The sequence below is a fragment of the Sapajus apella genome, unplaced genomic scaffold (genome assembly GCF_009761245.1).
Source record: "Sapajus apella isolate SASKATOON/1434 unplaced genomic scaffold, GSC_monkey_1.0 scaffold22, whole genome shotgun sequence".
In the NCBI taxonomy this organism is placed as follows: domain Eukaryota; kingdom Metazoa; phylum Chordata; class Mammalia; order Primates; family Cebidae; genus Sapajus; species Sapajus apella.
Window position 1 is genome coordinate 23,658,643 of NW_022436962.1, and position 11,882 is coordinate 23,670,524.

Below are 11,882 nucleotides of genomic sequence, written 5' to 3' on the forward strand. Positions count from 1 at the left end.
TCTCCTGTGCCCTAAATGAAAACCTGTATCTTACCCTTCTAAAGACGACCTCTATGTCATTCCCTTCTATAACCGGAAGCTGAAAGTTTGGAGAACCTCCTGTAAGAATTGAATTTACTTAGTCAAGCATACCAGTTTCTACTACCCAGAAATAGGTTAAAACTCAGTAGAAGAAAACTGAAGATTTTGTGTAAGGACCGAGAAAATATAGATGATACTGGGTGAAAAAGGGACAAGAAGTAAAAATGATAAGAAGACAGCAGAATTCACTCAATGATTAAGCCTGAATTTCTCATTTCACACTATGGCCAAGATTCATTTGTATACAGGAAAAGGAGCAGGAGGCTTTGCCCACTGAGATCTTTGATCATGAGTGTTGTGAATGTAAACAGGGTGAGTTGCTATATGAATGCACTTTTTGTGACTTGGTAATTTTTCTATGGAGTCTAGCATGCCTTGGATGTTCAAACCTCTTCTTTCCCTTGGAGTGTGGTGTCAGATGCTGCCTGCCAGCAACTCACAGATGACAGTCCATCACTGTCTCTATACCTGGGATGTTGCAAGAAGGAATTGCTTCGCTACACTGTGGGTCAAGAATAATAGTTCTTTACCATGACTCACTCATTAAATATTTATTTGCTTGCAGGTTTTTCATACTCTAGGCACTGTGCTAGGTACCAGGATACAATGGAACATGTGATCTGTAGAGGAGTCAGACGTTTATCAAGGCATCCCAAAGAAATGTCAATTGCAAGTAAGCAAATTCAGTGAAAGCAAAATACAGAGCACACAACACATCACCATGGATTTAGCCTGGTCAGGAAGGTCTGGAATATGGTGACAGCTGTCTGGAGTTTGGGTAGGAATTAACTAGTTGAAGAGAGGAATTCAGTGGTTCTGGTTAGACACCCGGGTTGTACAAAAAGCATGTGTGCTCTCTCAGCCAAGACCATACTGGGTTTTATCTGTGGAGGTATAGAGGGGGTGAGGAAAGTGTCCCTTTCATGGCTTCTGGACTGAAATCTATCACTGGGGTCTTGGAACCAGTTTGGTCACCTGTGCCCCAGGTCTCACATGGCCCCTCAGGTAAAGATTGCATTACCTTCTGAATCTAATCTTTCAATATGCTGCTGCTTCTCCCTGTCCCTGCCCCCAATCAGTGTAAGGTGTGTTACAGCAGAAACATAAAAAGCCAGCAAACTTTGTCTTTCTTCTTTGTCTTTGTCTTTCTTCTTTCATGTCCCAAGGGAATAAATCTCTCTCTTCCTCCAAACACCACACAACAGGCCTCACGTATAACATTTTAAGCTGCAGAGATATGGAATATTGAGTGAAATTTACCTTTGGGGCCACTCCCACCTTAACCTGGTGTGGCCACTTTAAGAAGTCATCACTTCCCCATTATAGAACCTACCAGGCTCAACTTCCTTGTTTTTATTCCTTGACTTTTAGATTTGATCTCTTCTGTTGTTTATTTCATTGTAGCTTCAGTTCCTCTAAAATTCTGACTCCCTACCCCAGAACCCACCTCATGTAGCCTTGAGGAACATTCTCCTCTCTTCGATCCACAGACCTGGATCCCTTTTTCCCTGGAGGCTGTTCTGAAGATGGCACCCTATCTGCTCATCTTTCAGTGGACCTGGGCACCCATGCCTCCATATGGTAACCTCAATTCACACTGTATGAAGAGCAGCTGTTTTGTCAACTATTTTTTAATGAGGTTTTGTTTTGTTTTAAAGAATAGCATATATTTGCTTTAGAAGATTAGAAACACAGAAGAAACAGAATATAAAAGAATTACCTATAACATGCAAAAATGGCCAGTACAAATGTTTTTGTTTTTTTTACAGTATGTGAACATATTATTTATATTTATATGCATAGTATTTATTTTTGCCTGCATGTTTTACTTAACATATGTAGTTAGCATTTCCCACATTAGTCAAATTACTTGCAGACATTATTTTCAATGACTATTAATGTTATGACTCCACAGCTTACCTAGTAGGTCTCCTATTATATGTCATTTTGGGTCCTAGCAACATTTTTGTGTTTAAATCTTTGTAGCAGTTTTGATTGATTTCCTTAATATAGAGTCCAAGAAGAGAAATTGTTTGTTTGTTTATTTAATACTTTCTTTTATGTTAGTGTTCTTGGGGCTGATGATTCAGAACCATGAGTAAATATGATTCTTGTCTTTGAGGAGATTTTAGCCTTGTGCTAGGTTAAGGAACGGGCACATTTTAAAGTTCTTGATACACATTTCAAATTGTTTTTCAAAAATTTGTATCAATTCATCCTCCTACTGTAAGGGAAAACCTGTTCTGGGTTGTTTTTCTGGTACACCTTCCTATTAAGAACTCAGTCTCTCTCCTGCTTTATGACTCACGTGGAGTTGCCACTGCATGCCATCATCTTGATCACTCAGAGTAACCTATTAGAAAACTTACTCTCTGGCTTCCTGAAAGAGAAACAGCAAAAACTCAGCAATTGATCTGGGGTCAGCATGTTATCCAGGCTGGGCCATTGGAGATTTTTTTAAAGGGGAGTTTCTCCCCTTTAAAAAATTCTGAGCTGTGAAGAGGACCATTGGATTGGAAAGCTCAATCTTTTTATGGGTTTATATATTTTTAATTGTTATTGTATATATTTAAGGCATATGTCATGTTTCCACACACATATACATAGTGAAATGATCGCTACAGTCAAGCTAATTAGAATATCCATCATCTTACAGAGTCATCTTTGTGTGTGAAAAGGGTTCAGCCCTTCCCTATCCACTCTTCATCTCCTTTTTTAAAAAAAAACAGAGATAAATGGAGAGGGAATGGCTGGACCCTGGTTACATTGTAGGACCGTTGGGATTCACCTGCAAGTTAAAACCAGCTAGTTCTACCCCTATGTTTTTCACTTAGATAAGCCAACAGTAATTTTTCTCTATTCTTCTTGTCTTCCTTCCTGCCTCCTTACCTGCCTCCCTCCTCCCTCCCTGCCCACTCTCTATCTTTATTTCCTTATTCAAATTGGTTTGAATTGAGTTTCTGACACCAATGGAGTCCTTATTGTGCCTTCAGAGTGATTTTTCTCAGACCAGAAAATGTTAATGACATAAAACAATTACTGTCTGGACAAGGAAAATTGTGTATCTTTGCTTGAAATTTGTACACACACATTTGCGTTTGTTAGTGAGGCTGAGCATTTTTCCCCTTATTTGTGAATTGTATATTCAATGTTTTGATCTGTTTATCAAATAAGTTCCTTAGTTTACAAAATATCTGCAGGTGCAGTTATTATGGAAAGCAGTATGAAGCTTCCTCAAAATATTAAAAATAGAATCACCACATGACTCAGCAATCCCTCCTCTGGGTATATACTTAAAGGAAATGAAATCAGCACTTCATAGAAACATCTCCACTCCCATATTCATTGCAGCATGATTAATAATAACCAAGATATGAAATCAATGTAAGAGTACACTAATAGATGAGTGGATAAAGAAAATGTTACATACGCACACTGGAATTTCATGTAGCCTTAACAAAGAAGATGATTTTGTCATTTATAATATGGATGAATGTGGATGTAATTTCATGTAGCCTTAATAAAGAAGATGATTTTGTCATTTATAATATGCATGAATGTGGAGGACATTAGGTTAAGTGAAATAAGCCAGAAGAAAAATACTGCTGATTTTTTTTTTTTTTTTTTGAGACGCAGTCTTACCCTGTTGCCCAGGCTGGAGTACAGTGGCGTGATCTCGGCTCACAGCAACCTCTGCCTCCTGGTTTCAAGCAATTCTCTGCCTCAGCCTCCCGAATAGCTGGGATTACAGGCTCGCACCACCAAGCTTGGCTAATTTTTAGTAGAAATGGGGTTTCACCATCTTGGCCAGGCTGGTCTTGAACTCCTGACCTCATGATCCACCCACCTCAGCCGCCCAAAGTGCTGGGATTATAGGCGTGAGCCACACAGCCCCTGGCCTGCATGGTCTTATGTCAAATACAAAAAAGCGAAGAGTAAAATAGTGGTTTCTGGGATCTGGGGCTGAGAGTGGGATGGGAAAATGGGAAGAAATTGACTGCAGAGTTTCAATTAGGATCAATAAGTCTAGAGAGCAAATATACAGCATGAAGTCTATAGTTAATATTGTATTGTATATTGGAAATTTCCTAAGATAATAGGTTGTAGGCACTCTTACTATATACACACATAGGTAACTATGTGAGATGATAGATATTCTAATTAGCTTGACTATAGTAATCATTTCACCATGTATGTGTATGAAAACATGACATACACCTTAAACATATACAATAACAATGAAAAGAAAAAAAAAAAACAAAATCATGAAAAGATGATTGAGCTTTCCAATGGCCAAAAAAAGGAAGAAGAAAAAAAAAGAAACTGCCACAGCTTGCTTATTTTAAAAATGAAAGTGGGCTCTATTTCTAAAATGTTAGTTTTGTAATACCTTCTCTAGTACCCAAAATATTTTTAAATATTCTGATGCTATTATACTATAATAATTCTTAAATAACTTTGTAGATTTTACTTCACTGAGCAAAGCCCTAAGCAAAAAACATTGAATATAACAAAAATTTGCATAAGTTTATTTCATACTGAAGACATATATGCTATAGATTTGTGGAAATACTTCCCAGTTGGTTACTTGCTTGTGTTATGAGCTTTTACCTACAGAAATTTGCTTTTCTGTTTGTAAAACTTAAAATAATTTCTTTTATATGTTTTCTTACTGCTTTAAAGCTTCAGAACTCCTTTCTTCATAGAACTTTTCTTTGTATTTTCACTTAGAAACATTCAGAACTTATGTTAGTGTGTAATTTGAGGTGATTTGATTTTTTTTTTTTTTTGAGACGGAGTTTTGCTCTTGTTACCCAGGCTGGAGTGCAATGGCGCATTCTCAGCTCACCCCAACCTCCGCCTCCTGATTTCAAGCGATTCTCCTGTCTCAGCCTCTCAAGTGGCTGGGATTACAGGCATGTGCCTCCACGTCCAGCTAATTTTTTGTGTTTTTAGTAGAGACGAGGTTTCACCATGTTGTCCAGGATGGTCTCAATCTCTTGACCTCATGATCCACCCGCCTCAGACTCCCAAAGTGCTGGGATTACAGGCGTGAGCCACCACACCCGGCCAATTTCAGGTGATTTTAATGTTAATTTTGTTTCCTACCTTGTTAGCTATTTTTTTCTATGCCATTGTGGAATAATCTGTTTATTTTCAGCGGATTCATAATGCCTTTTAAAAATCATCTTGTGTTCTCAGAGGTGATAAATTTTATTTATTTATGATGTTCCATCTATGTTTAAGGCTATTTCTAAGTCTATGTGTATGGTAGGATTTTAGTTCCACACTGTATCTTACACAGGTTACTAAAATACAGCACATTTGTTAAATATTTAGAGTGTAGGATTATGTATTGATAACTACACGCTATTGAGCTTTCCAATGTCCTAGCACTTTGCCGAATTTTAATCCTTATCACACCTCTATGGGGTAGATACTGTTATCATCTTTTGCAGACATGGGTTCATTATTATTGTTTTAAAATAAATTAGCAAATTCAAGTTTTTAAAATTCTATTTTAATTTCTAATATGGTAAATGCTGATGAATGAAATTTATATAAACAAAATGTTTTGATGTTCTCAATAACCCATAAGAGTATACAAGAGTCCTGAGATAAAAAAGTTTGAGAACTGCTTATTTAGCACATAATAAGCTCGATTTAATTATTAGGTATTAATATCATTAATTTTTTAATCTTTATTTGAGTATAGTAATTATAAAATGAACTTCATATACATAAGTTATACTTTGATGCATTTCTACATATGACTATTACCATGAAACCATCATTGTAATTAAGATAATAAACATATCCATCACTCTCATAGCTTTTTAATGCCTCTTTTAATTCATCTCTCTCTCCAGTTCCCCATATTGAGGTAATCAGTGATCTGCTTTATGTCAATATAGAGCAGATGGCACTTTCTAGAATTTGATATAAATGGAATCTACATTTGTTTGTGACTGTATTTATTCAACTCAGCATAATTATTTTAGGAATTATCTATTTTGCTATTCGTATCAGGAGTTTGTTCCCTTTTATTGCTGAGTAGTATTCCATTCTATGGATAGGCCGTAATATATTTATCCATTCACCTGTTGGTGAACATTTCAGTTATTTCCAGTTTTTGGCTATTACGAATCTACTATGAACATTTATATACAAGTTTTTTGCGGACATATGTTTTTATTTTTCTTGGATAAATACTGAAGAATGTAATGGTTGAATATTATAAGTGAATGTGTAGCTATTTAAGAAACTGCTAAGATATTCTCCAACATGGTCATAAAATTTTACACTCCCTAAATTCCCAGTAGTAGTGTATGAAAGTTTCTCTTGCTAATGTTTGCTATGGTGAATTTTAAACATTTTAGCTATTTTAGTAAATGTGTAGTGTGATTTTGTGACGTTAATTTGCATTTCCTGTATTTATTTGCCATCCATATACGTTTTTTGGTAACATATCTGTTCAAATCTTTTCCCCATTTAAAAAATTGTGGGTTTTTTCCCCCCATTTTTATTAAGCTGTAAGAGTTCTTTACATCTAGATACCACCCCTTTTGTAGACACAGATCTGCAAATCTTGTCTTTAGCCTAAGGTTTGCTTTATATTTTATTAATAGTGTCCTTTAAAAAATTATTTTTTTGTAGATACAGAGTCTAGTTTTGTTGCCCAGGCTGGTTTGAAACACCTGGCTTCAAGTGATCCTCTTGACTTTGCCTCCAAAAGTGTTGGATTACAGGCATGAATCATCATACCCAGGCATTAATAATGTCTTTTGAAGAAAAATATTTTTAAATTTTGATTAAGTCCAATATTATAGATATTATAAATTATGAAGTATAGATACCTATGATTATAAAAGGTGTCTTTCATGCTCTGTTTAAGAACTCTTTACCAAATTCAAGATCACTAAGATAGTCTCATTTGTTTTCTTTTAGGATTTTTATAGTTTAAAGTCTTACATTTAAGTCTTTGACAATTTTGAGTTAATTTTTATATATTGGGTAATGATTGACATTTCTATATATTCTTGACTATTTGTTCTGTTTGTCTATCTTGATGCCAATGCCATACTGTTTTGATTACTGTACATCTATAGTAAGTCTTGCAATAAGGTAGTGTAGTGCTCTGTCTTTATTCTTTTTGTTTCAAAGCTTTTGGATTATGCCAGGGCCTTCAAATTTCCATACAAATTTGAGAATACGCTTGCCAATTTGCACAAAATAGCCTGTTGGAATTTTGATTGTGAGTGCATTGTATCTAGTCATAAATGTAGAGAGAATCTATATCATAGATTATATCGTTTGCTAGAATTTGCCAGCAAACATTCTATTATTAGCTTTTTAATATGTGTAGGAGCTGTAGTGATATCCTGTTTTTGATTCTTAATGTTGGTAACTTACATTTTCTCACTTCTCCCTCTAGATCTTTATAAAATTTGTGGATACTCTCAAAGTTCTAGCTTGTAATTTAATTGATTTTCTACATTATTTTTCTGTTTTCTGTCTCATTGGTTTAGGTTCTTATTTTTATTTTCTGTCTTCTTTTATTTTGTATTTATTATTTTTTTCTTGTTCCTTAAAGTGAAAGTTAGAGTAGTTGATTTGAGATTTCTTTTCTAACAAAAATATTTAAAATTATACATTTCCCTTTAAAAGTACTAATTTAGCAGTATCCCACAAATTTTGGTATATCTTGTTTTCCTTTTTATTTCATTCAAAATACTTTCCAATTTTTAATTGATTCCGTCTTTTGATGCATGAGTTTTTTAGAAATGTCTTACTAAATTTCCAAATATCAGAGAATTTTGTAAAGATTTTTATGTTACTGATTTATAATTTAATTCCATTGTGACCAAATAACATATTTTATGTAATTGGAATCTTTTTAAAGATTAGAACATGGTTTATCTTGGTAAATGTTCTTGGTGCACTTGGAAAGAAATTGTATTTTGCTCTTGTTGGGTAGAGTGTTCTGTGAATGTTAATTAGGTAAAGTTGTTTGAAAAAGTGTCCATTTTCATATTCTAGCAACTTTTTATCTACTTGTTCTATCATTATTGAAATAGAGATATTGAAATATATGACATATATGTGGATTTATGTATCCTTTTACTACTCTGAGTTTTCTCTTTACATATTTAGAATTTCTATTACTAGCTGCATGAACATTTAGGATTTCTATTTCCCCCTGCTAATTTAAGTACTGTTTTTTTTATGAAATGACCCCTTTTATCTTTTATCATATTTATTACTTTAAAATCTACCTTGTCTGATGTTGATATAGCCACTTCTATTTTCTTTAATTAGTACAAGAATTATATATATATATTTAAAATCTTCTTATTTAAATCTATTTTATTTCTTCTAATAGGTTGTCTTTGTTTTCTTTGTTTTGCGTTCGTTTGATTTCCAATCTGACAATCTCAGCTTTTTCCTTGATGTGTTTGTTATTTACATTTAATATAATTATTAACATAATTGATATTTGTTTTATTTGTCCTGTTTGCTTTTCAACCCTTTTACCCCTTTCTGCCTTGTTTTAGATTAGTTGCATATTGTTTAGATTCTATCTTTTGTTGTCTTATTAGTTATACCTTTTTGTTTTGTATTTTTAGTGGCTGCTTTATGGTTTACCATGTATATCTTCAACTTTGTACAGGCTGCCTTTAATATATAGTATACATTTTATATAAACTATAAGTACTTTACAAGGGTATGCCCATTTTTCCCTTCCTCCTCTTGTTACTACTGTCATACAGTTTACTTCTGCCTATGCAGTAATACTTAAATAGCCAATTAAAAAAAAAAGGTAAGTTCTTTATGTTTAAACCTACATCATGTATTTCTTGTGTTCTTTGTTTCTTTATACATTCACGTTTCTAGCTTCTATCCTTTTATTGCTTCCTGAAAGGCTTTCTCCCCACACATTTCTTGTAGTGTAATTTTTAGGCCAATAATTCCTTTAGATTTTGTGTGACTAAGAAAATCTTTATTTAATATTTGTTTTTGAAAGATATCTTTTCTAGGTATAGAATTTTAAGTTGATTGTTCCCCTGCCTTCCCTTCCTTCCCTACCACTCAGATTTTTAAAGATGTCATCTCACTGTCTTCTGGTTTGCATTGCTTCTGACAAGAAATCTGCAGTTCTTATCATTTTCCTCTGTATGTAATATGTCTTTTTTCTGATGGTTACTTTTTCTAAGATTTTCACTTTGCTATACATTTTAAACAATCTGATATGATACATGTTGCTGTAATTTTTATTTATTTTCCATTTGACATTTTCTGAACTCTTTGGGTCTGTATGTTTATAATTTTCATCAAATTTGAAAATGTTTTAGTGATTATTTCTTAAAATAGTTTGTTCTTTGTTTCTTTCTCCTCCTTCTCTAGATGTCTAATTATGTACCTCTTAGGTCACTCCACGTTGTGCTACCACTCACTAATAATTTGCTCATTTTCTTCTGCAGTGTTTAATCTGTTTTCAATTTCATTCAGTTTTTTTTTTTTTTTAAATTCAGGCATTATGTTTTTTCATCCTAGAACTTCAATTTAGGTCTTTTATACTATTTTCCATAACTATCTTTTCATAACCACCTTCTGAAATCTTTAAAAATATCTTCAGTAAGTATACCTATTATACTCTTGACTTCTCCTGTCACTTTAAACATACGGAGTTTAGTTGTAATAGCTATTTTATGTTTGTATATAGTGATTTTATTATCTGTGCCCTTTCTTGATCTGTTTCTATTGATTGATTTTATTCCTCTTTATGGATTTTATTTTCCTATTTCTCTGCATACCTGGTAATTTTTTAATGGGATGCTAGACTTGTGAATTTTACATTACTGGATGCTGGATTTCATATTTTAAATATTCCTTTAAGTATTTTGAGTTTTGAACTGGTATATACATAAGTTACTTGAAAATGGTTTGATTCTTTTATGGCTTGCTTTCAACTTTGTTAGATGGATCTACAACAAACGTCCATCTATGGCTAACTTGGGCCCAATTCTGGGTCAATACTCTTTTGGGAACTCTATCTAATGCCTCATACGTTATGAGGTCTTTCCTCCTTGGCTAGCAGGACTACTGACTATTTTGAGACTGTGTGAGCTCTGGGAATTGTTCTGCTTGCTTTTTCTACTTGTTCTTTCCCTGGCCTTGATAGTTTCTTCATACGTTTTTACTTATCAATCATTAGCTGAAGACTCAAAGGGAACTTGCATATCTCCAGGACTCTCTCTCCCTGGACACTCTGCTTTCTTTGGTACTCTTCTTTGTGAACACTAGCTACCATGCACTCTTTGAACTTTGAACCCTGTCTTCTCAACTCAAGGAAATCACCAGTCACCAGGTTCTATTTAGCTCTCCCTTCCTGGATTACACCCTGTACACTCTTCATGGCAGTAATCTGGAGCACCCACAGGGTTCACTTTGTTTGGTTTCCATGTTTCAGGGATCACTGTCCTATACTACGTGTTGTCTGAAAACTGCTGTTTTATATATTTTCCAAGTTATTTCATTAAGTAAAGAGGATCAGTCTAGTCTCTGTTTCTCTGGTCACTACTTTCTCATGCCAGGAGTGGAAGCCAGCAATGTTAGTTTCATTATTACTCTATTAGTATGCTACTTGGAATACTATATTTGCTTATAATTTGTTCCTTCATTTGCGTATTTACAGACCTTTATTGAGATGCGACTCTGTTCTAGATTCTATATTAATTACTGCAAACAGTTCAGGGGTCACTTTACTTGCCCTAAATGGATTGACAGTGTAGTGACAAGGAACATTTATATACAAATAATGACAAAACTAAGCTCTGGTAAATTTTTTAATAGTCACCAATTCTTATTCCAAAATGCATGCCACTTTACAATGTGACTTTGTCACTCCACTCATCATCCTTAAATCTGGACTAGGCTTCTGAAGTGGAAATAGTATCATGCTAGTTTTACAGCCCAAGCCTCATGAGACCTTGAAGCTTCCACTTGCACCCTCTTGTAATGCTAAACTGAGACCTCCACATAAGGACATCAGGGTGGCTTAACGGAGGACATAAGGTCACACAGAAGAGAACCAAGGTCCCCTTGTCAGCAGCCATCAGCAACTGCTAGACCAGCAGGCCCTCCAGTTGAGTGCAACTTCAGAAGTGAGCCAAGAGAAAACCAGCAGAAGGGCGTCATAGCCAATCCACATGATCACACAAAAATAAATAATCATTTTTCTTAAACCACTGAGTTTTAGAGTAAACAGAAACAAAAACACTGTTGTGTCTTCCCAGAAAATTTCTACAATAGCTCCACCCGCAGGAATAGCTACCGTCTGTGATACTGGAGGCATTTGTTTTTCAGGCCATTCATTTGATGCTTAGTGCACATTATTTTTATTATTTTTTCCCATGGGCCACATAATATATCAGATATATCTCTTTGACGAAGTCAGGAACTTTTTAAGGCTTTTTTCTTAATTGCATTCCCCATGCTTTGGCAGGAGTGGTAGTTCAAAAAAAATTGATGATACCGATAAAAAATTTTTTTAAATTATATTTCAATCAGCTTATGAACTATCCTGGGCAGTTTGGTATAATAGATCCTATAAATACTTATGGGGAGGCTATGAAGTGTTATGCACTGTGCTTTTAGAAACAGTACTGTTGTAGTTAGTATAATCATCATAATTATTATCTAAATGATCACAATAACTTTATGAGGAAGTTAGCTTTATTTTATAGTTATAGTATTTGAGACTCGGAGAAGTGAAATGTTTGTTTCAAATACACACAATT